General features: G+C 48.1%; 1 long non-coding RNA gene across 4 annotated transcripts in view; it reads right to left on the bottom strand.

The window, feature by feature from the left end:
- The window catches only part of LOC132249131 (uncharacterized), a 31,912-nt gene extending 6,161 nt beyond the window's left edge, over positions 1-25,751 (bottom strand). Inside the window, exons 1-5 of one of the 4 annotated variants that reach the window (XR_009460534.1) lie at positions 25,679-25,744; positions 22,114-22,243; positions 17,624-17,710; positions 16,660-16,816; positions 3,119-3,233 (exon numbers count right to left, since the gene is read on the bottom strand). This is a non-coding gene — a long non-coding RNA (uncharacterized LOC132249131). Of the gene's footprint in view, positions 1-3,118; positions 3,234-16,091; positions 16,817-17,623; positions 17,711-22,113; positions 22,244-25,678 lie in introns of those variants that run through there. The other 3 variants (XR_009460532.1, XR_009460531.1, XR_009460533.1) reach the window with 3 other exon arrangements.
- Positions 25,752-26,713: the final 962 nt, after the last annotated feature.

The raw sequence follows: 26,713 nt of genomic DNA, 5'->3' as shown, positions 1-26,713 counted from the left end.
ATTTTTCCCTTCTTTGCAACAATTTCACCACCAGGTGCTGCTTGTGTTCACTCAGTAATCCATGGAAATCCATTGAATTTTTATTGCAATGCTACAAGACTCCAGGAGCTAATCTTGCAAATTTTTACTGGTGATTTAGTTCAAGGTTCAAATGAATGAAAAATACAACTTTTTTAGATTAAAAAAAAAAAATTGTTCCCTGTGTTTGCATGAACTTCATGGCAAAAATCAAATTGTTATGGGTCAGACAGTTCAAGACTCAGGTTAATTAAAATTACTTTTTATTGGACTGGGTTTTTGGTTATAGCAGCATTGGTCTAAGGACATAGGCAGATCCCCCAGGATTTTAAACTTGGTGTGGTTTTTGTCTCCCTGCAGTTCAGGAACTGTGGGTCAGGAGTGAGGGGAACTGGAAGGGCTGGGAGGGTAGGGGGCTGCAGGTCAGGAGTGAAGAGCCCTGGCAGTGTATGGTGAGGGCTGTATAAACTGTTATATGTGGTCGTTGCACTCAGCTGTGGGGTATATCTTCGCCCTCCCCATACACTGTTATATGCAGCTGTTACACCCCAGAGCTGGGCACATATGTGCCATTCCCACGCACTTTTATATGTGGCTATTACACCCCAGAGCTAGGGCTACCCCATGCCATGCCTCTGTGACACTGGGGGACTCCCTTGGATACCCTGACCACATGGACTGGGCCAGGAAGAATTTCCAGCTGTAATCCCAGCCCAAAAACCAGCCCGGTTCCAGGAAAACCAGAAAACTAGAAAACCAGAGAGGCATGGCATGGGGTGGCCCAGGAAGGCCCATCTCTAATCCCAGCCCATCTCTAATCCCTGCCCAAAAGAAATTCCTTATTTGAGCCTGTATACTTAGTACAGTGGGCATGGTGGGGACTATCAGTTGGCAGCCTAGCATGCACAAACTGCACTTTGGGCTGGGCAAGACTCTGGCCAGAGATGTCCAGGAGAGTCCCCCAATGCCACAGAGTAATGGGGTCAGATGGCCCAGGAAGGATTTCAATCTGTAATCGCAGCCCCAAATCAGTTCCTTATTCAAGCCCATATACTTAGTACAGTGGGCATGGGGGGCTGTCAGATGGCAGCCTGGCATGCACAAACCACCCTTTGGGCCGGGCAGGACTGTGGTCAGGGTTCTTGGAACAGTCCCACAGTGGCATAGACAGGAAGTTGGGGGTGCTCCCTGCACTGGCTGGCCACCAAACCATTGCCAAGCCTGGTCTTTTTCTGGTCTTTCTTGCCTCCCCATCTCCCTTTTGACAGCGCCTATTTTAAAGCCCCGAAACAGGGTTCTATCTGAGCTATAGGCATTCCAACCCCCTCACAGACTTTGGGGATTAATAGAGTTGCCAACATTGCTGGGTGACAGGGAAACTGCCTATGCCAGTGCTGCCCCTGCTCCCTTTGGCACTACACAGCCCATTGAGCTTTCCAACAGGAGTGCGCACCAGGGGCTTCACACCTCATCTGCCAGCTTTGCTGGGATGCTGGCTTTAGGGTGACCCCACTGGTCACCCAGGCAGTTCCCCCATTGCTAGGACAGCTCCCTCTGACACCGACCACAGTAGCAGACCATGGCACTGTCTCCTTATCTCTCTGGACACAACTGTGTTGGCCCAGGACTTACCCAAGTGCACCCAGCTCTGGAGTGTAACAGCTACGTATAACATTGTATGGTGAGGGCTGCGATGAAATGTTATACGTGGCTGTTGCACCCAGCTCTGGGGTATATCTCAGCCCTCCCCATACACTGTTGTATGTAGGCATTACACCCCAGAGCTGGGTGCATCTCTGCCCTCCCATGCAGTGTTAAATGTGGCCATTAGATCCCAGAGTTAGAGCCACCCCATGCCATGCCTCTGGCACTGGGGACTCTCCTGGACACCCCTGACCACGTGGGCTGGCCAGGAAGCATTTCCAGCTGTCATCCCAGCCCAAAAAACAGTTCCTTATTCAAGCCTATATACTTAGTATAGTGTGCATGGGGGGCTGTGAGTTGGCAGCCTGGCATGAACAAACAGCACTTTGGGCCAGGCAAAACTATTCAGAGAGGTCTGGGAGAGTCCCCCAGTGGCACAGAGTCATGGGGGGGGGGGGGGGTGCTAAGAAGGATTTCCATCTCTAATCCCAGCCCAAAATAAATTCCTTATTCAGGCTAATATACTTATTACACTGTACATGGGGTGTTGTCAATCAGGCCACGCTTTGGGCCGTGCAAGGCTCTGGTCAGAGGTGTCCAGGAGAATGAGTCCCCTGATGGTACACAGGCATGGTGGATGCTGGATATTAATTTACACATTATTTGGTAAATATGCATAGCTTATGAAATTCTCTCTCTTTAGAATGTGTAATTCATTAATAAGAAACTTTTATGGGGTATAGATTAGCTTTGAAAAAGGAACTGGGAACCAGGAATAAGGACCTGGGACTTAAAGGAACAAACTACAGTCTCATGAACCATAACATGTAGTTTGAGCATTGGCCGCCCCCAAACAGTGTTTGGCGAGAAGGCCAGTCACGGCCAGCCAGGGTTGCCTGAGCTACACCACCAGGGCAGGGGGGCGGAGAGGAGGGGTGGGCGGCGGGGCAGATGTTCCTTGACCGTCAGTAGAGGCAGACAGTTTGAAATTCGAGGCATGTGGCCTCAGATGCACCAAAACAGTGGAACAGGCCACTCAAAGTGAGCAGAGGGTTCTCCACAGTCCCAGGCCCAGGCAGAGGTGGGGCTGGCAAGGAATTTTGCAAGTGAAATGTTCCTGGGACCTCAGAAATGTTGGGGAGGGGGGTGACTGATGAACAGAGCAAATAAAATGCATGGCTTGCCAAGTGCAAGTCACAGCTAAGCAGGCTTTTGCCAATTCTGGAAGAGAAACCTAACATGTAGCATTGGGTGCATGTGGTACATACGGGTCAGGTAGCTCTGGGTATTGAATCATGGAATAGGCCTTTGTCATACTGGAAGATAGTGCAGGAATGGGGATTTGTCTCTGTGGATTGCTTGCTAGGGCATGGCTTCCTCTATTCCTAATGGGGCAAGCAACAAGAAAACAATAATATTGCTGGCCCTAGAACAGTCACATAACAGAAGTCTGCTTCTAGAAGAAGAAACAATGTGGTTTATTGAAGTGGGCTGGTGTCAGTTCAAACTCCTGCAAAGCCAGGTTCAGAGGTCTGCCTCAAGGCACAGACTGATGAGAGCTGTAACTTGAGCTGAGGGGAAACCAGAATTGATATGCAAATAGGATTACTGTGAAATGCTGATAGGATAATGAACTGTCAGATTTCAAGCCTCCCCCAAAAAGCAGACCCCAGGTCCTTGGACTTTACTGCATAACATGACGAAACCACGTCTTACTGTATGAAAAAAAATTGCTCAATCAAAAAGAGCATGGTCGCTGATTTATCATGCTTTGGGGTGCCTCTCACTTCCAACACACAACCACTGCCCCCCCCCAGCGCTGCCACTGCCCTTCACTCCCAACCCCCAGCCCCTACCCCCCCAGACCTGCCGGTGCCCTCATCCAGGGCCCCAGCCAAAAAGCAGCTTCATTGGAGCACTGTTAATGCAGACAAAGCAATTCAAAGGGGGTCCAGGATTTGGCCAGAGTCACTCAACTGGTTTTACAGGTTCTGTTGAGGAATCTGAACAGGGTGGGGATGGGTAATGGTCCTCTCCAGCCCTCAAGGAGGCACAGTATACAACAATCACACAGAAAACATGATCATGCTTTGCAGCCAAGCCACTGCCACCAGCCCTGCTTGTGTCCCTCACTCTGAACCTGAAGCCCCTGACCCACCAGCCCTGCCAATGACTCATTCCTAGCTAACCTGTAGCCCTCCAGCCTAACTGGTGCCCCTCACTTCTGGCCCGCAGTCCCCTGCCCTTCCAGTCCCCTCCCCCCGCAGACCCTGCCGGTGCACCTCATTCCCTACCTGCAGCCCCCTATCCCATCAGCCCAGCTAGTGCCCCTTATTCCTGACCCACAACCCCCTGCACTAGCAGCAAGGGGCAGCAGTATGACTGCCTAAGAGGTGGCAGTATGACTGTCAGACAAAGCAATGGCAAGCAGAGGTTGGTCGAAGGAGGACAGGCAGGGGCAATGTGTAGGGGGTGCATGGGGGTGCACGTGCACCCCGAGAGCACCGGTGCATCCTCTGCCAGGCCACCCTCCCTGTTTAGCCAGCAGGCAGGTAGGAGCACCAGTGCCGACCCTGCAAGTGCTGGCTGGGGAGCGGAGCCGCCAGCAAAAGCAGCCGTGCCTCTTATGAAACTGGCTACAGGACTTCTGGAAGCAGCGTGGCCACTTTCATGGTGAGTGAGATTGGCTGCTGCCCCCCCACCCCCAGTCACTGACTGGTGTCAGGGGGGACATGTGCCCCCGCTTACTCGACAGGCACCAGACACCCATGAAGACAGGGACATCCTGCTGGGGTTAAAAACAGGCTTAGAAGGAACAGGAGTACCAGAGAAGAGGAGCAAGCTTGGTGGGTAGAGGACAGGAGGGGAAACAAGTATTGAAGGGATCTGGTTGTACACTGAGGGGATATGACTGCAGACAATGATGATCTGTCAATGCAGCAGTTAAAAGATTGACTTGCAAATAGACTAAGTAATAACTAAGAAAATTCTTCTCAGCCTGGGCTGTTTCTTTCAGGCTTTACCCTGGGGAGCCTTTGTGTACTCTTGTGTAGCCCTATGTGTACCCCACACCCAGAGCCCAGTGCAACAAGCATGCAGAAAAAGCAGGGGGGAAGAACTGCTTTAGGACCAGGCTTGGGTAAGGAGGTAGCCCCTTTGGGAGGGTTGTGGTGCAGATCCCCAATACCAATCCAGACTTGTAAGGAGGAGGCAGGCAGGCTCACTCTTGTGGACCTCTGCATTCCCTCCCCAACCAGCAGCAATGAGCAACAAGCACCCCCCAAAAAGCAGGAGGCTTTACAGGGGAGGCGGGCAGCACTGCTTATTGAACTCAGAAACCCTCAAAAATGCATCTCTCTCAATTAAAGCTGCCAAGAATTACCCCCCAAAAAACATCCTGGCACAACCCAAGAAAATAAACCAACCAAAATATCAAATCTTATCCTAAAGCACCACCTGGCAGTAAAGTAATACTGAAAGGGCAGAACAGTAAAATTGTTCTGACGTGCCCCCTAGTGCATTTTACTAGTTATAGCATAATAGACCATTACATGGTAAATCACATCCACGTTGCTTAATCAGTCGTCATAAACTAAGTAAGGAAAATTAAACCAGGAGCATTTTTAGCAGGTAAATTCCGATTACATGGACAAGTGCCCGTAGGTACTAAACTTAATGCAGTGTAATTGCAGTGCATTACTGAATGTGTAGATGTGCACAGAAGGCTTCAAGGTTCCCAGCTTCTTCAGGGTGGGAAGCTCGGATGCCCTTGGAGGAAAAAGGATTCTAGTTTCCTGGATCTGAAGCAGCAAGGCTGGAAGCCTTGAAAGCTCCAGAAATAGCTTGGGGGGTTTCAAGGTATCTAGGTTCCCTAGTAAGAAAGTGGGACTTGATATTTAACTAAACCCAGGGTTCTTGGCCCCAAAGCAGGGAGTCTAGAAACCCCAGGCCAGATACTATTCCAGCTTTTAGGTCAATGATTCTCAATTGTGCCAAGGCACCCTGGAGTGCTGCAAGATTCTTCCAAGGGGGTACATCTCCATGTGCATATTAATGCGCAGAAATAAACTCATGCTGGAATTTATTGCTCTTGGGTGCCATGTTTACACATCAGCCTGGGACCACAGCACATTGAGCTGGGTTGGAGCAGCCCTGGCTGGCAAGGGGCCTGGGGCATCAGCCTGCTAGCCCAGGGCTGCTTCAACCTGTCTCAACATGCTGCAGAGGGGCTGGTGCACAAGGTGCATAAGTGTAATCCAATTCCATACTGCTCAAGTCTATGGACTACAAAAAGGTAGTTTTACTACAAAAGTTGGTTGGGTTGTACTCTTCCTTGCTTTTTTTTTTAACTCAGTTTTAGGGCTAAGATGACAGTTCTTTACACAAGTAGAAATAGTAATAGATGAACAAGTTGGAATAGAATCATATTTAGGCACTTGAATCCATTTTGTCTCCTAATAGGTGGAATAGGATGTGGCCATCTGTGATCAGAGATACCAAGGTTGGCCACAGGGCAGTGCTGCCTGAGAGGTGGAAATCACAGACTTCCTAAATCCAGTTCAGATTGCATGGCCTAGCTTTCATCAAGCCATATATTTTGGAAGTTTGGGTTCTCCAATATGCCAACTGAACTGACAGGAAACCAAATAGGGACTCCTGCTGTATTTCATTGACATTTTGTTGAAAAAGCTTATGTTTTCACAAAGCATTTGAGTTTCAATAAATCAGCATTTTCCAAGAAAAACCTGTTTAGCAGAAAATTCCCAGCTACCCCTATTTGTAAGATTTAAATTAGCAAGGGATTTGAGATCCTTAGGTGGAAATGCAAATTATCTTCTTTTAGTTTTTTCTCTCGAAACTCAAGCCACAAATGACAAACAAAAACACGAAGAGGCAGCAAAGCACCCGTGAAGGATACAAACAGAGATTTCATTGCATTTTCCAGCATAGTAATCTGTTAATAATACTTTAGATATGATCATATGATGTTACACAATGTGCAAGTCCTAGTAGATGGATAATTAGAGGGACTTTTAAAAAATGCATTCTGGATAGCAATGAGGGATTATGCATGGCTTGCTTTCAATGTCTGAGAGATCAGATAGAAAAAAAAATCTTTAGACTGCTTGTATTTAACCTTATATAAAACCTAAATTGACAATATTTTTAGCTAAAAAATGAAAGGCACTATATAAAATGCATGTGCTTGCAAACTACCTGTGGAAAATCTCTACAGTACTAGGATATGAATGATGGAAAATGCTCTGTTGTCCTTAAGAACCTGTAGCTTTCTTTGGGCTTTGTTAGATTTCTCTGTAGGAACAATGTCTAATGCAGATTAAAATGTCATTGATTTCCCTGCAGGATCTCTCAGAATCCGCAAAGGGCCTTGCTACACGGAATATCACTTGGTGGTGGTCACCACAGCACATCAAAATAGAGTTTATGTACTGTGCTCTTTAATTAAGCAGAATTATTCAAATTAAGAAACACACCTAAATCGTTCTACTTTAATTAACCCTTTGTGCTACATTTTAACCGTTATCAGTCATTTAAGAGTGTGGTTGGACGGTAGATAACATTGCAGACTAGGCATGCATGTGAAAGGGAAAGTAAAGACAGATTTAGACTAAAAATAATCTTCAGCAAGTAAAGTCAGGGCTGGGTTCAAAATTTTGGTGCAACTGCAAAGTAGAAGATATTCCATTAATCTTTCTTTATTAGTTTTAATATTAAAAGGACTTGCTCCAGTTTCTTGGGAAAATCCCATGCAAATCCCATCCCATCCCATGCAAATCCCAAAGTTTTGCTTCTTTGCTCCCCTGGTTTTCTCTCTCTACTTTCTCATTTATCAAACCTACTACTGTATTTCTTCTTAGTTAGCCTCCTCCCCCCTCCAGTGAAAGGCCTATTGGCCTTTGACCAGCAAGAACCTTTGGGGTCCATTCCTCCCTCAGAGCACTCTTGAGACCACATATGAGTAGAGCTGAGATCCAATGGAGAATTGAGCATGCCATACAAAGCTTTACTGTGGTCACTCAAAAGTATAGACATCTGCAGCTATTGGCTTTGTTGGCTCTCAAAAGCCAGCTTTGAAAGCAACCTTCAGCATCTGCTCCTCTAATTTGCATAAGTAATTGGTAAGTGATTAGTAGCACATGCTGGCAAAAACAAGCGCAGCATGCAGTGGAGTGGGCTGATTTTGCTTCTTCAAAATACACTGAAGCTTGGATAGATTCTGCAATAATGATTTCATATTTAAAGATGTCAAGACCTTCAGGGAAATGACCTCTATGACCTGCTTCAAGAATTATGCTCCTGAGGGACCATGACATTGTTAGCCACATGACTATAGGACAGGAGACAGAGCTTCATGGTGTCTGCTTCAGATCTCTAGGGTTCATTTCATGGGATACCAAATGACCTCAAAGTCTACCCTGTAAAATGTAAACTCACTCCCTTGCTTACTTCTCTCACAGAAAAAAAACACAAGGAAAGAGAGAAAAGTAAAAGAAAAAGAAGAAGGCAGGAGAAAGGACTACAAGTACTCCATTCATATCAGGGAATAGGAGAGGACGTGCCTTGGAGCACAAAATGAAGCATAATTTTGTGGCTAAGGCATGAATACAGGTCTCAGGAGGTCTGTTGAAGACTTCCTGTGTTAGCTTGTTATATTCAAATGTCCACTGAGGATAACAGTACTTTTTCTATTCTCCCCATTTTTTCTGTCTTGTCTGTTTAGGCCATGTCTTGTTAGCATGGCTAATTACTGCAATGTTAGCCTGGCTAATTAGTAACTTGGTCTTATCTACCTTAGACATGTGGCAAAGCCATTAGTGTGTTATGGTTTCTTTACTAGTGCTGCATGCCCCCTTGTATGTTGATAGGACATTTGAAGGGATATCTTGTGAGTCTTTAAACTACAGTAGATGAGCCACTCCATGATGTTTCTTTTTGGAATGAATTGTGACATAGAAAATTATGGGGAGGCATCAAAGGACTGTCACTATTTCATATAGTGCATTCAGGGTAATATCACAGAATATATAAATATTTCTTGGTGCCAGGAAAGGCTAAACACAAAATTATCTAAGTAGTATATCATATGGAAAAATTAACATATGAAATTGTCAGCAACTTCTAAATTGACTAGTTTAGTTTTGGGGTCAAAGACAACATTAATGGTGAAAACTAAATTCTATTGTTCTAATTTTCTCTATTTCAGTAATTATAGATACAAAATTTAGAACAAAGTCTATATTTCAAGCATTGTATGCATTTAGAAAATTGCAGAGCCTTTTTATGACTTAACTTCCTGTTAAGTCATGTAATATTTTTTGTGTCTTTCTTTCTTTCTTTATTGCAAGAGTTTTTAAAGGTTTCTGTGTGCTAGGAATTCAGGAGTCCAGGGGATGCTCCAGAAAAGAACTGCTAGCAAGGACAATGACATTTTTGCACATTTATGGGATGGTGAAAAGAATGGAGATGTGGAATCACTCCCTTCTTCCCTCCCTGTTGCTATGATTCCTGCCACAGTAACTGCAGTGATGACTAGCCCTTGTTCAGATGCCTGGAGGAACAGGGGACTAGGGAGGGGAGTATTCCATAGGCCAGATGTTTCTCTTACCCAGATGTAATTTCAATGGAACTACACCATTGTGTATTGCATTTTTGTATATGGTATATTAGTATAGTGTATTTAATATTCATGTTACAAATCTCTCTCTATATATATCTTTATGTTTAGTATGTAGGATATTTCTATATTGCACAGTAAACAGAGGGAGTTTATGTATCTCTGATTCATTTAGTCTACAAGATACGACTCTACCTAACATTTCTATATTGCATAGTAGTATAGTATATACACTATATACTAGTAGTATTATACTATATACTAGTGTGTATAGTAGTACTATACACACACACACACACACACATATATATATATAAAAACTCTGCTATATATTGCATATATATCTTGAGAAAATTTGTTCTCATAGGTGCCCCAAACCTCTTGTACTCCTGCACTATGACAGGGTACAGTGGGCACATCTACACAAGATTCTTTACTGTGCAGTACAGCATATTACTGCACAGTGGGCATGTCTACATGTGCATTTATGCCAGCTTAAATTTACTGTGCAGCAAGTTATTGCATAGTAAGAAGGAATAGGCCAACGTCTACACGTGTAGGCATTAAAGTACACTAAAGCTGTGTGTGAACTGACTTGAGACTAAAGTTAGTCCCCAGTCAGCCCACACACACAGTGTTACGGCACAGTAAGATGTCTACATGTGCATTACTGCACAGTACCTAATTGGGCATAAATTTGATACCTACATGATGCATATGAGTTTCCATATTTACTGCGCCGTATGGGTGTGCACGTGTAAATGTGCACCCATACGGCACAGTAATGTTGGTTACTGCGCAGTAAATACTCATGTGTAGACACGCCCAGTAAACATCACCATCTACATGCGCAGACGCTTATTGTATAGTAAATCACTATACTCAGAAGTTAATTTGCTACCTGTAAATACAAGTAGCAAATTCACTACCAAATAGTCACTGAGTAGTAGGGCTGTGTGAAGCTCCAGTTGCTGATTCAATTCAGAGGAGATTTGGCCCAATTTGGTGGCTGAATCTCCAAATTTGAATTGAATTGGGATGGTAGAAATTGATTTGAAGCCTCCAAATCGATTTGGAAAAGATTCAGAGGAGATTCAGAGATCTGGCTAGTCCCTGCTTGCCACCACAGGGAGCTGAACCCGGATTCCGTGCTGGTTCAGGGAGAGGGGCTGGAGGAGGGGAGAGGGGACCATGGGGGGACCCCCTCAGGGCTCCATTCCCTGCCTGCTCCCCCTCGACCCCTGCCCACTCTTCCAGCCCTGTTAATGGCTGCCCCGCCTGGCTGCAGTGTCTCGGTGCTTTAAAAAAAAAAAAAAGGCCCACGCTCACTGGCTGCTGCAGCGGCCATCAGGGCCTCTGGAGGCTCATGGCAGAGCCCCCCCCCCATGCAGCATGGGGCAGTGGGGGGCAGCAGGGATTGCCACCCCCACCTGGCAGGAGCCGGTGAGTGCAAGTCTTTTTTGTTGTTGTTTTTTAAGTGCTGAGATGCTGGGGTTGGGCAGAGCAGACATTGATGGGACTGGGAGAGAGGGCAGGGGATGGGGCCTGCTCAATTTGGCTGAATTGATTTGGGACAGTGATTCGAATCACTGAATTGAATCACTGCCCCCCTGAATCAGCTGGATCCAAATCCAAAGCAAATACTAGCCACTGCACACAGGCTTACTGCACAGTAATGCACATGTAGATGCTGACTGGGAGCAAATTTGTTCCTGGTCAGCCCCACCACCATGGGGCCACTGTCAGGCTAGCCTCAAGGCCAAAGCACTGGGAGCTTCTCCAGCGCAGGGATGGGGCAGATCTTTGCCTGCCCCAGTCCCAGGCCCTCACTGCCAGCAGAGACCAACCTGCAGCCAGGGTCTGACCACTGTGTGCCACACAACAGAGGCCCCAGGCCAGCCACAACAGCCTGCCCAGACTCCCACGCTGGTCCCCAGCACCACATTGCCACATGGCTGCTAGGCCAATGCCATTGCACTCTGCTGGGTGGAGCAGGCACATGCCAGGCCCAGCAGCAAACTGGGCTACCTGCAGCCAACCACTGGCCATGGGGTCCTGCTCCAGCTGGCCTCAGGCCAGCCATAGCAGCCTTTCTGGACCCTGCTGCTGGTGTCCAGCATGGCATCACCACATGCCTGCCTGTTCCGCACTGTACTCCTGTTCTGGGTGCTGCACACATCTATTTAGGTCTCCCAGCACTGGGACTGTCATGTGGAAGTCCAGCAAGCCATCGAGGGAGCCACACTGGTGTCCTCCCTGATGGCACATGCCACCTCTTGGGACTGAAACTGGCCCCAGAAAGAGACCATGGGCCTTGTGGTGCTGTGAGGTAATGCTGAGGTCTTCAACCATTTTGTGTGAAGCAGATACTCCAACGTGCACATCTATGAGGGCCTTTCAGGATGTATGCGGAAGCATAGGCATGACCAGTTGGTGCACCAGTGCTGCATAAAAATCAAAGGTGGTGGGTCACCATCACTAGCCACAATCATTGTTTGGGGGCTGCCCACAAGTTCATGCCCTTTATGAAGCAGCTGGATGACATCCTCACGCCCCAGGACCCTAGACAGAGATGTGCTGTCTACTCCAGCACTGGTGGCCTGACCAAGTCTCCACTGCAGCCTGGTACCTGCAATGATACATCACTGGGAGAGGGCCCTTCAGGCTACTGGGAGCCCATCCTGCCACGCTCCCCACCCCTGACCTTGTTGAGTAGCTCCAGGAGCCTGGGCCAGCACCTGCCCTGCCAGCTCTAGGTGTACAGCCCTGCCCAGGAGGCCAGGATGGCCATGGGACTGCTGGCCCTCAGCAGCTCGAGCTTGTTCCTGGAGGGGGCCTCTGTCCATACAGTCAGACACCATGCCCCTGCACCCCAGGATACCACCAGGAGTGGCATGTCCTCACTGCCAGCAGGAACCAACTCAAGCCACTGGGCTTTCCTGCCACACCCACCTGGTAAGCCCTACACTGGGGGAAGGCTCTCTCTGCCCTTGCCTCTGCTCTCCACCCAGACCAGCCATGCACCCCTAGGCCTGGGTTCCCCCCATGCACAGTACATTGGGAGATGGGAGATAGTGCAAAAAACTTTAGTGAGCAGCCTGTGCTTTCTCAGCTAGGCAGGCACAGTCCTCTCACATATGGAGAAATATGTTGATGCCAGTAGTGATATCATCCTCAGCTGTGGGAGGCAGAAATGTATACCACAGCCACAGGTAGCTCTCCAGGCAGTGAAGGAGGGTGTGGGGCAACGTGGACAGTGGCAGCAGGTCCTGCCAGGATCCTGGCCTGGCCTAGCCTCGCCTGGGAAGGGGGTTGGGAAGGCAGGCTGCTTGTGGCCATCACCAGCAGCCCACCTGCCTCTGGAGAGTAAGCAGGGATGGGTGGGCTCAGTCGGAGACTGCCTCTGCTAGGGTCTGCCCAGATGACTTACCATGGTCCCTAGGATCACACGATCTATTTAAACAGGTAGCTTAATGTCCTTCCTTGGAAAAGCCATTTAAGAGCTGTTTGCTCCCCCTCTGCCCTTCACCACTCCCTGCTAAGCAGAAATTCCCTCATCCCCTATACCTTCTCTGCAAGGCAGCTGTGTATTAGCTAGCAGACCACATGCTGGGTCCGTGCTGAATCAACAGGTAGCTGGTAATGTCCCTCTGTTTTCTTAATGGGGTGATAAACACTGAGATAGGGGTGACACCACTATCAGCCCCCCCACCACACCCCCAGGTTGCTTGCCTGTCAGTTTGCTGCAGACAGGATACAGAAGCAGGGAGGGAGATTGAAAAGCTCCATATCATCAAACAGATGCATGCACTGCACCCACCTGCTTTACCTCAGTGCTAGCTGGGGGCTGGCAACACTCCTGCCCCTTGAGCAACAAGCCAGGAAAAGCCTGGGACTGCAGGCAGGCTGGGGGTTTAGACCCCTCCCTAATCAGAGCCTCCTGCTGGGACCTGGCCACACCCCCCTCAGCTCAGCTCAGCAAGGGAAGGGAGAGCTGCTCTAGCACTGCCCAGTTTCCAGCCTGACCCACTGCCGGCATGTGCCTGAATTTCCTCAGTCCAGAGGGATTGTCTGTATGGTTGGAAGCCAGCTCAGCCTAGCCAGGTTAGACTAACCTGCAAAGGTTGAATCAATTCAGGCTCAGGCTTTTTGAATATTGGTCCGTAGCCTAGGAAGCCAGAGCACTGGACATTGCTTCTGGAGCCTGGGAGTGGAGCAGTCATGGCATGGAGGGCAGTGGCTCCAGGTACAGATCCACAGCATGCTGGCACAGTGCTCTGCATGATGCTTTGGGCCAGGAAGACAGGTGGCCAGGGAGCTGGGAGTAGGGTTGCCTTTTAAAAATGGCCACAGGCAGCTGCAGCCAGAGCCTCCAGATCCCCCTGGCTGCTGCAGGGGTCAGTGCAAGGCTGAAAGAGGTGGAGCAGACTGCTACCAAGAGCATCAAATCTGTTCCCAAATCCCCGTGCATATAAATGCCTGCCCAATTACTCTGGAGTAAACCCATCCCACAGAATTTACATATTTAGAAGTACCCAGTATGACCTTAAACTGGAAAGGGCCACGGTAATATAAAATCAGGACTTGATGCAGGAGGATAAGAGATTATGTCAGCGCATCAAATGTCTTAACATTAAAATTGAGTTGTAGAAGCTTGTGTTTACAATATCTGGGACTTATTACACATGAATATTAGGAGGCTCCTGGAGCTCTTAACCACTGGATTGTCCACATATTAATACCTGAAACTAGTTTAAGCACACTTTGGGTGGTTTAAAGTGTGCCATTCCAGGGCAGGTTTATCTCATCCATGTTACCCAACTCATATTTCATTAATGTATGGCAACTCTCCACAGATGAGCCACTCAACTTGCAGTTCTCTAGTGTCTCAGGATGCAGTGGTCCCTTCCTCCTGTTCTGTGTGGAGGAACTTTCCACGCCCTGAACTCTACTGCCCAGGGGGTGACTCTGGCACTAAGTCAACTCCCCCTCCTGATCCCAGGAGTGTGACCCTCCCATGCACAAAGCCAGGACACAACCCCATGCAAACAGCTTGCAGAGCACATTCCAGCTAGCCAGGTTGCAGGGCATGGACAGGTCCAGAAGTGGGGTCAACAAAATGGGGGGCCAGATCAAGTCCCCAAGAGCTGGGGCTTCCTGCCCAGGGTAGGGGCAGTGGCTCCCCCAAAAGGGCCTTCCCTTACTGCTTCTAGTTCTCAGCTACCCCAGGAAGCACGACCATCATCCTAGACACCCTAATCCCACACCCAATTTATTAGAACATGAGACCTTTTTTAATTTACTTACTCTTTATTTCTTAAAAAAAAAAATACTTCTTTTTATTTTATCCTTCAGTGTCAACTTCCTACATTTCACCACCCTTCTGCCCTACCATTTCCTTTCCACCTCCCATTTCATTACCCACCCCCATCCCATTAACCCTCCACCTCCTGGCTTAAATGTTCCTGCCCCTCTCCAACAACCCATCTCTCACACCTGCTTACATAAAGCAGGGATAGAAGTCTGTCCTGACTCATCAGCCCAGTAATGGCAACTCACAGATGTAGCTCCTAGTCAGGGCCTTGCTCACCAGAACACTAGTAGCAAGTCACAGCTGTTCAGGTAGGGAACTAAAAACCTTTTCTGAATGTTAAGTCAGGGGCAGGCAAAATACAGTCCATGGGCTGAATCTGGCCCAGCAGGTAATTTCATCTGGGCTGTAGGCAACCACTAACTAATTGTACCCCACCAAGTTTGTGCACCTCACTCCCACCCTTAAAGATGGAAAGGCCCAGCCCAGCCAGCACACAGCTTCCAGGTGGGGCTGCTGCTGTCACTACTGCAGCTACAGGGGGACGTACTTGGCTTCCCTGATGTTCCACTCACTCCAGACACCAGGTAGGGAAGCAGCTGTAGGGGGTGGGGGGGGGAAAGAGAAGAGTCACAGCTGAGCAGGAGCATGGAGCTGGGGCTGGCAGCAGCATGGAGCCTGTGCCCAAAGGAGCGATGGGAGGACAGAGCTTGGGTGGGCAGGTTGTAAGTGTGAGGGAGGGTGGTGGGGGGATTGGGGACCCCCCAACACTCCCCCCACATGGAGCACCTCACTGAAGGCAGCAGCAACAGCAGATGGTGGGCACTCGGGGTACCAATGCCCTGTGCAGGCACTGCCTCCCAGTGGTGCATAGCTTCAACCAGCACTGCATGTGGCGGCAAACAGTGCAGCCAGGCCAGCCTGCCTCTATCAAGTGGATCTCCTCATGGTGCACATGCAGCTCTGTGCCACTGGAGAAACCCCTGAAAAATGGGGCCAGATGTCTTCTCCACCCCCTTCTGTGCAGGTACCCAGAACTCTGCTGGAAGTGGAGGGCAGGGAGGCAGTCAAGTCCATCGCAAGGGGCTTCCCCCGGTAGTGTGGAGCTGCACATTCACCATGAGGACCCCTGCACATTAGAGGCAGGCCAGCATGGCTGTCCTCCTTGCTACCATGTGCAGCACTGGCTGGAGCCATATGCCACTGAGTGGCAGCACCTGCATAGGGCAAAAGCACCCCGAGTGCCTACCACCTTCTGTTGCCCCCTGTGGGGGAAGTGTATGGGGGTCCCCACACCTCCCCTCCCTCACATCCCACAAATGCCATACACCCACGCCCAGCCCCTACAACCCCCTATACACACACCCAACATATCCTACTGCCCCCATACACACAGCCACACTCCCTCACAACCCCCCCACACCCCAACCATGCCCCCACATACAATATACAAAAGACTTTATTTTCAGTTATTATGCAGTCACCTCTGTATACAGTACACAAACACAAATCATGACAAATATTTTTTGCAATAAAATTAAGATATATGTTATAATAGGTGTTTGACTTTTAATATACGATTTGTTTTTTTTTCCCCCCTGGTTCCAACATGGCAACCCTCTCTCTCCCGAAAGGAGTACTTCTAGAGGGCAAGAGGAGGGACTTCTGGTGGCAAAGATCAGGGGCTAGGGGCAGGACTTCCAGTGCCAAGGTGGCAACCAGGGAGCAGGGCATCTGTCAAGGCATGGGGCTACCTTGGCAGCCCTTTTCAGCTCACCAAAACTCCTTAAGTGGCCCTCCAGCTGAAATAATTGCCTGCCATTGCCATAAGGTGTGACTGCTCCAAACTCAAACTAGCACTTACATAATCAACATTTGTGCAGTGTGTAATAGGGCCCCAATACTGTATTAAGGAGTTAGTCAATGGGAATGACCTAACTACATGCATAGTTCAAGCAAACAGGTTTTATGCCATTTTGTCCTCATAATAAAGTCAAGTCAGAAATATTATACACAAGATAGGAAAGAGCTGCTTTCTTTTTTTACTCACATATTAAAAATGTCCAAGTTCTTAAATGCATCTGCAGTATCTTGTTCTTGCCGCAATCACTAGAGCCATGTGTGATAGAAGCAATTTCAGCTCATTGGTGGGGTTTAGATAACTGTTAGTTTGCTTTAATCCAAATAGGTTTGTAAATCCAGGAGTTCTGTTCAAATTTGAATCAGAGTGGGATTAGAATGATAAATCAAACCTCAACCTAAACGCTACATTTAAAGTAAATTTAGGCAGAACTCTGATAAATTCTCCATGTTTCCTTAAGAAAACTGTATATCTGGAAACTTTTTTCTAGATCTTAATTTTTCTGTAATCAGCTCACTCAGATCGCCTTTATTTTACATTGTCTTTTGATAGTGCATGTTGTTCTGCAAATCTTCCTCACCTCCCAAAAAGCAGAGTGAGTCAGGTAGGCTCCCTCTCCAGTTTGCTGCCTGACTGCCATAGTGCATGGGAAATACAAGGATTTCTCTTATCTGCTGCCTCCTGAGGGGCATCCAGCATCCCTCTCCCCCTCCCCCACCACTCCATCTCTTGTGTCTCTATGCAACAGTCACCATAATATGTCCACAATTTTTGCTCATGCTGATTAAGATGATACCAAAGTGCACCACAACTATATGAGAATCTAATAATTCTATAGCCTGGGGCTTGCTCTTACTCTGGTATAGTCCAAGTACAATACCATTTCTTTGCAATACTTAGCACTGTAATTGTATGAAGCACACAAATCAGTAGTTCCTTTTCAGTGACTATCTCAGTTACTTTTAAGTTCTGAATTCAACTCTCCCCATATATTAGGTACTAAAAAAAAAGAGAAGTTGTAAGTCAGCATGAAATGGCTGCAGCGAACATTTACTGTAAGCTGTCTGTGTAGCAGTAGATGAATGCAAACTCTTGGAATTAATCAACTAGGGCATGACCTTGCTGAAACATTTATGAAAAAAGAGTTACAAACCTTACTAACACACTCTCTTCTCACTTCTGTATCTTTCTTTCTGAGATGCAGAGGCTGGTCTTCACTAGCCCCAGTTCCTACATTGCTCTTGGGAACAAAAAGGACAAGAAACACTACAGATATATTTGATTATGTGAACTGTATAAGTCACTCTGTATCATTAGATCCTAATAAGTGCAATAATCTTCACAATAGTCAGTGAGCAGAATCAGATTTTTACAGAGATCTCTCACTCGAAACATGTTGTGTAAACCTTGATTTCCCCTCCAGGGACCATACTTACACACTGACAGTCTTCATTACAGTCAGTGTAAAGGCAAAAGCAGTAGCTATTGAAGTTTTCTATGCTGGTTACCAGTAAGAACATCACAAAAGAACAACATCTCCATTTTCTTGCCTCATTTTTTTTCCCCACAGAGCTGTGCTCAGGAGGCCTAGGAGCTAGTTAGTATTCCTATTAAGCAAAATCTTTAATTTTCCAGCTAGCTTAGAGAACATGTGGTAGTAATAATAATGGTAGGTCCCAGATATTTCAGGATGTGATACCTGGCATTTTTCCAAGAAGCAGGTCTGTTTTAGAACTTTGGAAACAGTGAGGGCATTCGAGAAGAGGTAATCTAGAAAATTACCTGGGACTGTGGGCTCATTAGCTGGTTCAGTTTAGATTAAATGGAAAGATAAACAGTAGGTTTATAGCTAAGGCTCTCAGTTTCAAAAGGGAAGCTATGAGAACTTATGAAAACTAAGTAGTAAATCAGCTGGACTGAAAAGCTTAGAGGACTTAATTGTGGAAGAGGCAAGGAATTCCTTTGAGATGAAACAAAGTATTTCAAACTTGAATCACAAACAAAGGGACAAGCTTGGAGGGAAAGACTTTAGACTTAACTGGATAAATAATCACCTGAAATAACTATATTAGGAGTAATCAGGGAATCTACAAGGATTGGGGGGGGAGGATCAACAAAGAAAGATACATTTCATAGGTCAAAGAAGTGAACATAAGTGAGAACTGCCAAAAATCAAACCTGAATTAGGCCTTGCAAAGGTTATTACCATACATATTAAGTTTTGTTAGCCAAATAAAGAAAACGAGAATATATTTTAAAAGGTGGGACAATATGCAATGAGGAATGTAGTTGATATTAAATATAATTCAGACAATATACAGGGTTTTCCTTAGTTCTCACTAAAGACAATGATATCTAACCTAGATGCAAAGGCAGAATGGATAATGGGAATAAGGGTATGGATATGAAAATTACTGTCTGAAGTGGAAGCAAAATTCAAAGAGCTTAATGTCTTTGGTTAACAATCACTTGGTTGAATTCACTATCCAGCAAAGGGTGGGTAAAGTAACTAGTGGGGCTAAGGTGTTGGACTTCAGAAGGGCCAAGTTTAGCAAGCTTAGAAGGTTAGTTAGTGAGGGGATACAACTCAAGTATATAGAGCAAATGAGGGCTGGAGGTATCTCAAGGGGGTGATCCTTGGGGCTCAAAAGGAGTCTATCCCATTACATAGGAAGGGAGGTAAGGGGGCAAAAAGTCCCCTTGGCTGAACAGGGAACTCCAGGAGAGTCTGGGGGCAAAGAAAGAGACGTATAGGCAATGGAAGCAGGGAGCAGGCACCAAGGAGGAATATATCTCCCTGGTGCGCTATTGCAGGGAATTAGTTAGACAGGCCAAGGAGGGGCTTCAGCTCAGGCTGGCTTCAACAATCAAGGACAATAAAAAGTCCTTCTTCAGGAAAAAGGAAAGCTCAGAGCAACATAGGGCCCCTGCAGGACAAATCAGGACAGTTAGTGGTTGACTCGGGGGAAAAAAAGCAGAGCTCTTCAATGAGTTCTTCACTTCAGTATTTCTAAGTACCGACCAAGCCAATTCCCCCACCTTGATCATTGATGGATGTCCACATGGCACCAGTCTGCTTATGGTTAGTTCTGAAATAGTTAAGGAGCTCCTGGAGGAGCTGGATGGGTACAAGTCAGCAGGCCCGGATGACCTCCACAGCGGCTGAAAAAATTGGCCAGTGTCATTGGTGAGTCACTGGCACAGCTGTTCGAGTGCCTGTGGTGCTCTGGCCAGGTCCCTGAGGACTGGAGAAGGGCCAATGTGGTGCCCATTTTCAAGAAAGGGAGAAGGGATGAGCTGGGTAACTTCAGGTCAGTCAGTCTTACCTCTATTCCTGGGAAAATGCTAGAGAAAATAATCAAAGAACACATATGTGCAGGTCCAGCAGGGGAAATGATGCTGAGGGGAAACCAGCACGGGTTTGTCACAGGTAGATCCTGCCTGACAAACCTTGTAGCCTTCTATGACCAGGTCACACACTGCCTGGACATGGGAGCTGAGGCTGATGTCATCTTCCTGGACTTTAGGAAGGCCTTCAATACAGTCTCACACCCTATCCTCATTGAGAAACTATCAGACTGCAGAGTGGATGCCTACGCAGTCAGGTGGGTGGCCAACTGGCTTAGGGACCACACCCAGAGAGTGGTGGTGGATGGTTCCTTCTCAGCCTGGAGAGAGGTGGGCAGTGGGGTCCCACAGGGTTCGGTCCTTGGACCAATATTATTTAATATCTTCATCAGCAATTTGGACAAGGGCATGGAGAGCACCCTCTCCAAATTCACTGATGATACCAAGTTATGGGGCAAAGTTAGTACACCAGAGGGCAGGGAGCAGATTCAGGCTGACCTGAACAGGTTGGATCAATGGGCAGAGAGAAATAGGATGCAATTTAATAAAGATAAATGTAAGGTACTCCACCTGGGACAGAGGAATCCCTAGCACACCTATAGGTTGGGGAGTGTCCTTCTCAGCAGCTCGGAGGCAGAGAGGGATCTTGGAGTCATAATTGACTCCAAGACGAACACGAGTCGGCAGCGTAACGAGGCCATCAACAAGACCAATTGCACTTTGTCTTGCATTAGCAGGTGCATGACTAATAGATCAAAGGAGGTGATGCTCCCCCTCCATGCGGCACTGGTCAGGCTGCAGTTGGAGTACTGTGTCCAGTTTTGGGTGCCACACTTCGAGAGGGACACGGAGAATCTGGAGAGGGTCCTGAGGAGGGCCACTCGCATGATTAGTGGCCTTCGGGAAAGACCCTACAGGGGGAGGTTGAGAGAGCTGAATCTCTTCAGCCTTCACAAGAGACGGCTGAGGGGAGATCTTGTGGCCGCCTATAAATTTATTAGGGGAGGTCAATGGGAAATAGGGGAAGCGTTGTTTACTAAGGCACCCCAGGGTGTGACTAGGAATAATGGGTGTAAACTAGTTGAGAGTGGATTTAGGTTAGATATTAGGAAGAAATTTTTCATAGCAAGGGTGGCCAGGATCTGGAATGGGCTTCCAAGAGAGGTGGTGCTATCACCTAGCTTGGAGGTCTTCAAGAAGACGCTAGATAGTCACCTGGCTGGGGTTATTTGACCTCCGTCCTCTTTCCTGCCAGGGGCAGGGGGTTGAACACAATGATCCATTGTGGTCCCTTCCGACTCTACAATCTATGAATCTATGTCCTCAAACTAAGCAGGTGAAATAATCCCCTTCCCAGGACTGAGAAAGAACTATCAAACTGATCAATGAATCTAGTAGCAAGAATGTTTACAATTGTGGGGTCCATGTTGTAGAGTTGGAGAACAGAAAATATAGAACCCTATGTATGAGAAACATGGAAAAGAGTGATATGGGGAACTATAGGTCTGTTCCCTTTTTCAATAGTATGTCATGTAGTAGCGGAGTGAGGGTTAAGACCCTCTGCTGGCAAATGGCCCCTCTCCATCTCCATCACCCTGTGTTCTACAACCATGCCTTGATCTTGAGTGATACAATGGGGTTAACAGGGACAGACCTTCTTCTTGAAGTAATTTGTTGCATAGGTGAAGGAGAGGCCTGCCTGATGTCTTTATGGGGCTCCTCCTTCCCCCTACACTCTACCCACACCTCTCCTGAAGAACTATGCTACAGCAGATGTTGAAAGCTTTTGTTTCCCAGATTAGTCTCTCTGGTTTCCCTTTTTCTACTGGCATTTCCACTTTAGGAATGCCAGATTCTTTTCCCAAGCAGTGCCCCTTTAAATGTCAGTAATCCAAACCAATAAACAAATTCATGGGCTTGCTTGGCTGTTCCACCAATATAGTAGCCTTTTGGAAGTCTGAGTCTGATGCTGCAGACCTTCTCCTTTTGCTTCTTTCTGAGTCCCACTCTGCCTCTGGCTATTCCCCTCCTGGTTCCCCGAGTGCTGCCCAGCTTTCCAGCTAAGATTATCCACCCACTTATGTCCCTCAGGCCAAGCTGCTTGTTGCCCGCTGTTCATCACATCTCCCATCTGGTAAGGGGAGGCAGGGTTTCCAGCATGACTCCATTTCCCTGGAGCATCTCCAGTGCTTCCTCCTGCATGCTGCCACCAGTTGCTTCAAAAATGCTGCACATGGCTCCATCAGCCAATCTGGGAGCTCTGCCTTTCTCCTGCGACTGCCCCATGGCTAGTACCTGCTGGATTCCCTGTTCTCAGGTGGACCCGGCTGTCTTCTTTGCAACCTCAGGCAGGCAGGTTTGGAGGGCTTTTCCAGACATTGTGCTGCACGGCAAGTATTCTGTGCCTGAGCACCTGCTACACAAGCTTTAGAACAAAGTTTGAAGGAAAGGATAACGACAGATACAGATGCATGGAAAAGGAGATAAAAATACAAGAATTAACAAAGGTAGATCATGCCAGGCTAACTTCCATATCTTGCTTTGAAAAGAGAATTGATTTTTTAGGAAAGGGAAATGCAGTTGATCTAATCTATCTGGATTTCAGTAAAACATCTGATATGATACCATGAGGGAAATTATTAGTCAAGCTGGAGGAGAAATGGATTAATAGAAGGACAGTAAAATGGCTAAGGAACTTGGGTGGATCCAGAGAAGCAAGATCACGTGGCTACACCACCTTTGACACTGTTTTGATGTTTCACCCATAAGCTATAATGGGGAAGGTCAAAACAGCCTATAACTTTGTCATTTCTAGCCTGATTTGGATGAAACTTGCAGGAATGGTAGCCTCTTCTAAGGGCACGAAGCCTGCCAAGTGTCAAGGAATAGGTGCAGGGAGTTTCAGGACAATACACCCCAAAGTCTTGAAAGCAAAACTCATGTCATGAGTAGAGCAGGAGAATCACTTCTTTGCAATGGTTTTGCTGGAGATGCATCAATTGATGCATGCCAGGGTATTGTTGGCCCTGCTGGCTACAGCATCACACTTCCAGCTCATGTCCATATGGTGGTCAATTATTACCCTCAGGTCTGTGGTGGCAAGTGATGAGGGATCTTCAGTCTGATGAGAGGCAGCAGTTGCACAAGCACCCATGTCATGAGTTTTGCCTGTCAGCAGCTAGGGGTGCAGGGCCCCAGAACCCCCCTCCACCCATCTCCTTAACAGCTGGCAGGCTTTGTGGCCACAGCAGAGCCTAGCAGCCAGGCCTGCAGTAATTCCCCCAGCCACCCCTGTGCCCCAAGACAGACACAGTTGCACAAGTACCCATGACATGAGGTTTGCCTGTCAGCAGCTAGAGGTGCAGGGCCCCAGAGCCCAGAACCCCTGCACCCATCTCCTTGAAAGCTGGCAGGCTTCATGGCCTGCAGCAACTATTCCTGCAGGTTTCATCCAAATCAGGCCAGAAATGACAGTTCTAGGCTGTTTTGACCTTCATCGTTATATCTTATGGGCGAAATGTTGGGAACGGAACGGAACAGCTATTTCAAATTGTCACAGGGCACCTCGGTGCTCTGCTCCTGGAGAGGAGAAACTGCCAGGGAGAGAGCCCTGGCAGTGCCTAATGAGCACAGCTGCAAGTTGCTGGGGCGACTAGTCAGAAGCAGCTGGCCAGAAGGGGGCAGGGCCTGGCCTTTGTAAAGCCCAGGGCTGAAGCCAGGCTAGCAGTTTCTCTGCCAGCAGCCTGGGAGGCAGGAGCTCTGGGAGCGAGGATGTGGAAAGGAGCCTAGCAGCAAGTACCATGGTCATATGGAGCAATGTTGTTATGGCCATAGGGCTTCGGGTTTGAGTTATAGCCAGACGGCTTGAGCTTGCATTTGTGTTACAGCCTAGGGGCTTGTGGGTTTGCTTTTACATTGTGATATTACACCCGGAGGCTTGGGTGAGGCTGTAGGGGTTGGAGGAGGCCTCAATCATAGGGACCCCAGAGAGTGTGGGGTGCCCTAGCGCCAAGAGGGTGCATTAATTTCACAGCACCAGTGAAGGCGCAGCTTGCACGCCAGTGTGGGAGCAACTGGCGGCAAGGAGCGCGGCCACTGGGTCGCGGGCGCAACCAGTAGGTTGCAGACGGGGGGACATAGACCCCGGATTGCGTGCGGGGTACATAGACCCCAGCCCCAGAGCGAGGGGCAATTTCATTGAGAAGCCCCGTGGGGGCACGGCGAGCCCCAAAGAGGGGGAGCGCCACGTTGTATTATTGAGAAGCCCCGTGGGGACATGGCGAGCCCCAAAGAGGGGGAGTGCCACATTGTATTCTTGAGAAGCCCCGTGGGGGCACGGCGAGCCCCAAAGAGGGGGAGCGCCACATTGTATTCTTGAGAAGCCCTGTGGGGGCACGGCGAGCCCCAAAGAGGGGGAGCGCCATTACTGAGGAGCCCGGGAGCGGGGCCATTACTGAGGAGCCCGAGGCGGGCATGCCCTAGAGCGGGGTCATATTGAGGAGCCTGAGATGGGCATAGCGAGCCCGGCCACAGGCTAGTGTGGCAACACCCCTCAGACCGAGGCAGGGCACTGCGGTTGCCCCCGAGAAGACAGGGAGTAGCAGAGCGGTGAGCCGGGGTCAGAGAGGGTACCCGTGCGGTTGGCCGGAAGGGCTGGGGCCCGCTAGGGAGTCCCGGAGCAGGACCGCACCATCACGAGAGTCCCAGTGAGAGGCTGGGTGCGAGAGAGAGAGAGCCCAGAGTGGGCTACACTTTAGAGGAGGCCCGGGAAGTGGGCGTACAGACCTAACAACGTCTATTACAGCTGCGAGGCTTGGGGCGTGGTATTAGGGGCTGGTAGGAGCCACGCACAGCCCATAAGGCTGGGGTGCTTGAGTAGCACCCATCATACGGGGCGACCCACGAGGGGTCCAGGAGCTTACGTGCCCGAGGAAACACAAGGTAGCCTCCCTATTACATATTCCAGCAAGACGTGGCGGGCGAGAATGGAGGATGCCCTTGGGCCGAAGTAGCGCGGTGAGAGGGCCTCAAGGAGATCACGGCCCTCTGCGAGGACCCCTCCGTGACACAAATTTAAACAAAATTTGAAACAGAATACTGTTCCATCAAAATGCTGGTCAAAACAGAACACTGCCATTTCAGACGGCCATACTGAATAGTATACTGGCCAACCATGTTCAAGAATATTGAGTTCAAATTGGAAAAGTGTCATGGGATGGGATCCCAGGGATGGCCATGATACCCCTAGGGCTCCCTGACCATGCCAATCCTGCCCAATGGGCACCCTCTTTCTTTACTGCCACGTCTTATTGCAACTATGATAAATAGGGAGGCTGCCCTCAAGTTTGTTTGGATACAGTCCTGATGGACCCCACTGAACCCTGCAGGTTCTCAGACCCCTTTTGGGTCCTGCCCCAAAATGGATCTCTCTCAAGACACCCTCAGCCTTATGGGCTAGATGTTTGGTTCCTAACCGCCCCTTTACCATGCCCCAAGCCTCACAGATGCATTCACACAGTGTCCCTGAAAGGCCTTAGTTTCACTTAGCCTCTCTGCAGCCCTGTCTCTCTCTCTGTGCCCACAGTGGTGGTGGGGTCTGTGCACCCCAAATACTGCACCCACACTAGCTCTGGGGTCTCCACACTGTAGTGGGCCCCAGTGAGGCCTCCTCCTTCCCCAATAGCCTCAGCCTGGTCCTCCAGTTTACAAACAGAAACCAAAATATGAGACCCTGGGCTATAACATAATGCAAGCAGCTCAGGGTGTGCTCTGTCCCTTCAAAAGAATCACCCTTTCTCCTAGCACTATGTGCCTTATAGACCAGGGTATCTGTTAAGCTCCTGAAGTTCCTTAATCTTACCAGAAACCAAATGGGCAGTCAAGCCTCTTCACTTAGCTTCCTCTAGGAGAGCTCCTTCCCTCTTGGCTGTTGGCAAAGAACTGACTCTGTGGTCCCAGCCCTGGGGCTTATATGTGCCCCAGGCCCTGCCTCTTCCGGTCAGCTGACTGCCTGCAGGTGCATGCTAATTCCCTCATTCCTGCTGCCATGGTAAGTTGCAGCTGAGGGGGTCCTGACTGACTGCTAGGGCTCTCTCCCTAGACAGTTTCAGCCCTTAAAGGAGCAGACACCTTAGTGCCCTGTGACAAAAAGGTGCGGAGATTGGCTAATAGGATGATCAAAAGTGGAGAGTCTGTGTCAGAAGAGGGGACTAAAGGACATTGGCTATTTGACTTAGCAAAAGGAAGGGAATATGATTATTCTCTCTAAATATATTGGGAGGGAGGGATGGAGAAGAGCTGTTAAAGCTAAAGGTGAATGATAGAACAAATGAGCGTAAGTAGCCATGAATAAATGTAAAGTGGAAATTAAAAGTGATGTTCTGGTGTTCTGGAACATCCTACTAGAAATTGTGGGGGAACAGTCCTAAGTACTTTTAAGATAGAGCAATTTACTGTAAACATTATCCCCTTGTATCTCTTAACCATATTTTAATTTTATTTGTTATCCTTTTTATTTATTTTTTCAACCATTCTTGTGGAACAAAAAACCCCTGTTAAAATGCCCAGTCTCTGTAATCTTCTTTGCAACTTGTCCAAGTTGCAAGATTTAAAAAAGTCTGATGTTTGAGGTAAGCACTCAGCAGGTATAAATTGGCAGTGCTTCACTGAAACAAAGGGATCTAGTCCAGTTTATACCAGTGAGGATTTTGCCCATTGTTTTTTATATATAGTAGTAGAGACAGCATAGATGCACAACTTATTGATAATAATTACAGGCTAGCTTGCACAAGCCCAAGAGGAGCACTGAAGAGAACTTGTGTTTCATGACTCCCATCCTGTCCCTGTGTCCAGGTGTAACCACCCTCCCTCTACACCTCACCCTTTGCACTTCACT

Source organism: Alligator mississippiensis, chromosome 3 (genome assembly GCF_030867095.1).
Source record: "Alligator mississippiensis isolate rAllMis1 chromosome 3, rAllMis1, whole genome shotgun sequence".
Taxonomy (NCBI): Eukaryota; Metazoa; Chordata; order Crocodylia; family Alligatoridae; genus Alligator; species Alligator mississippiensis.
The sequence above is the reverse complement of the archived record's forward strand: the minus strand, read 5'-3'. Positions and strand labels throughout refer to the sequence as shown.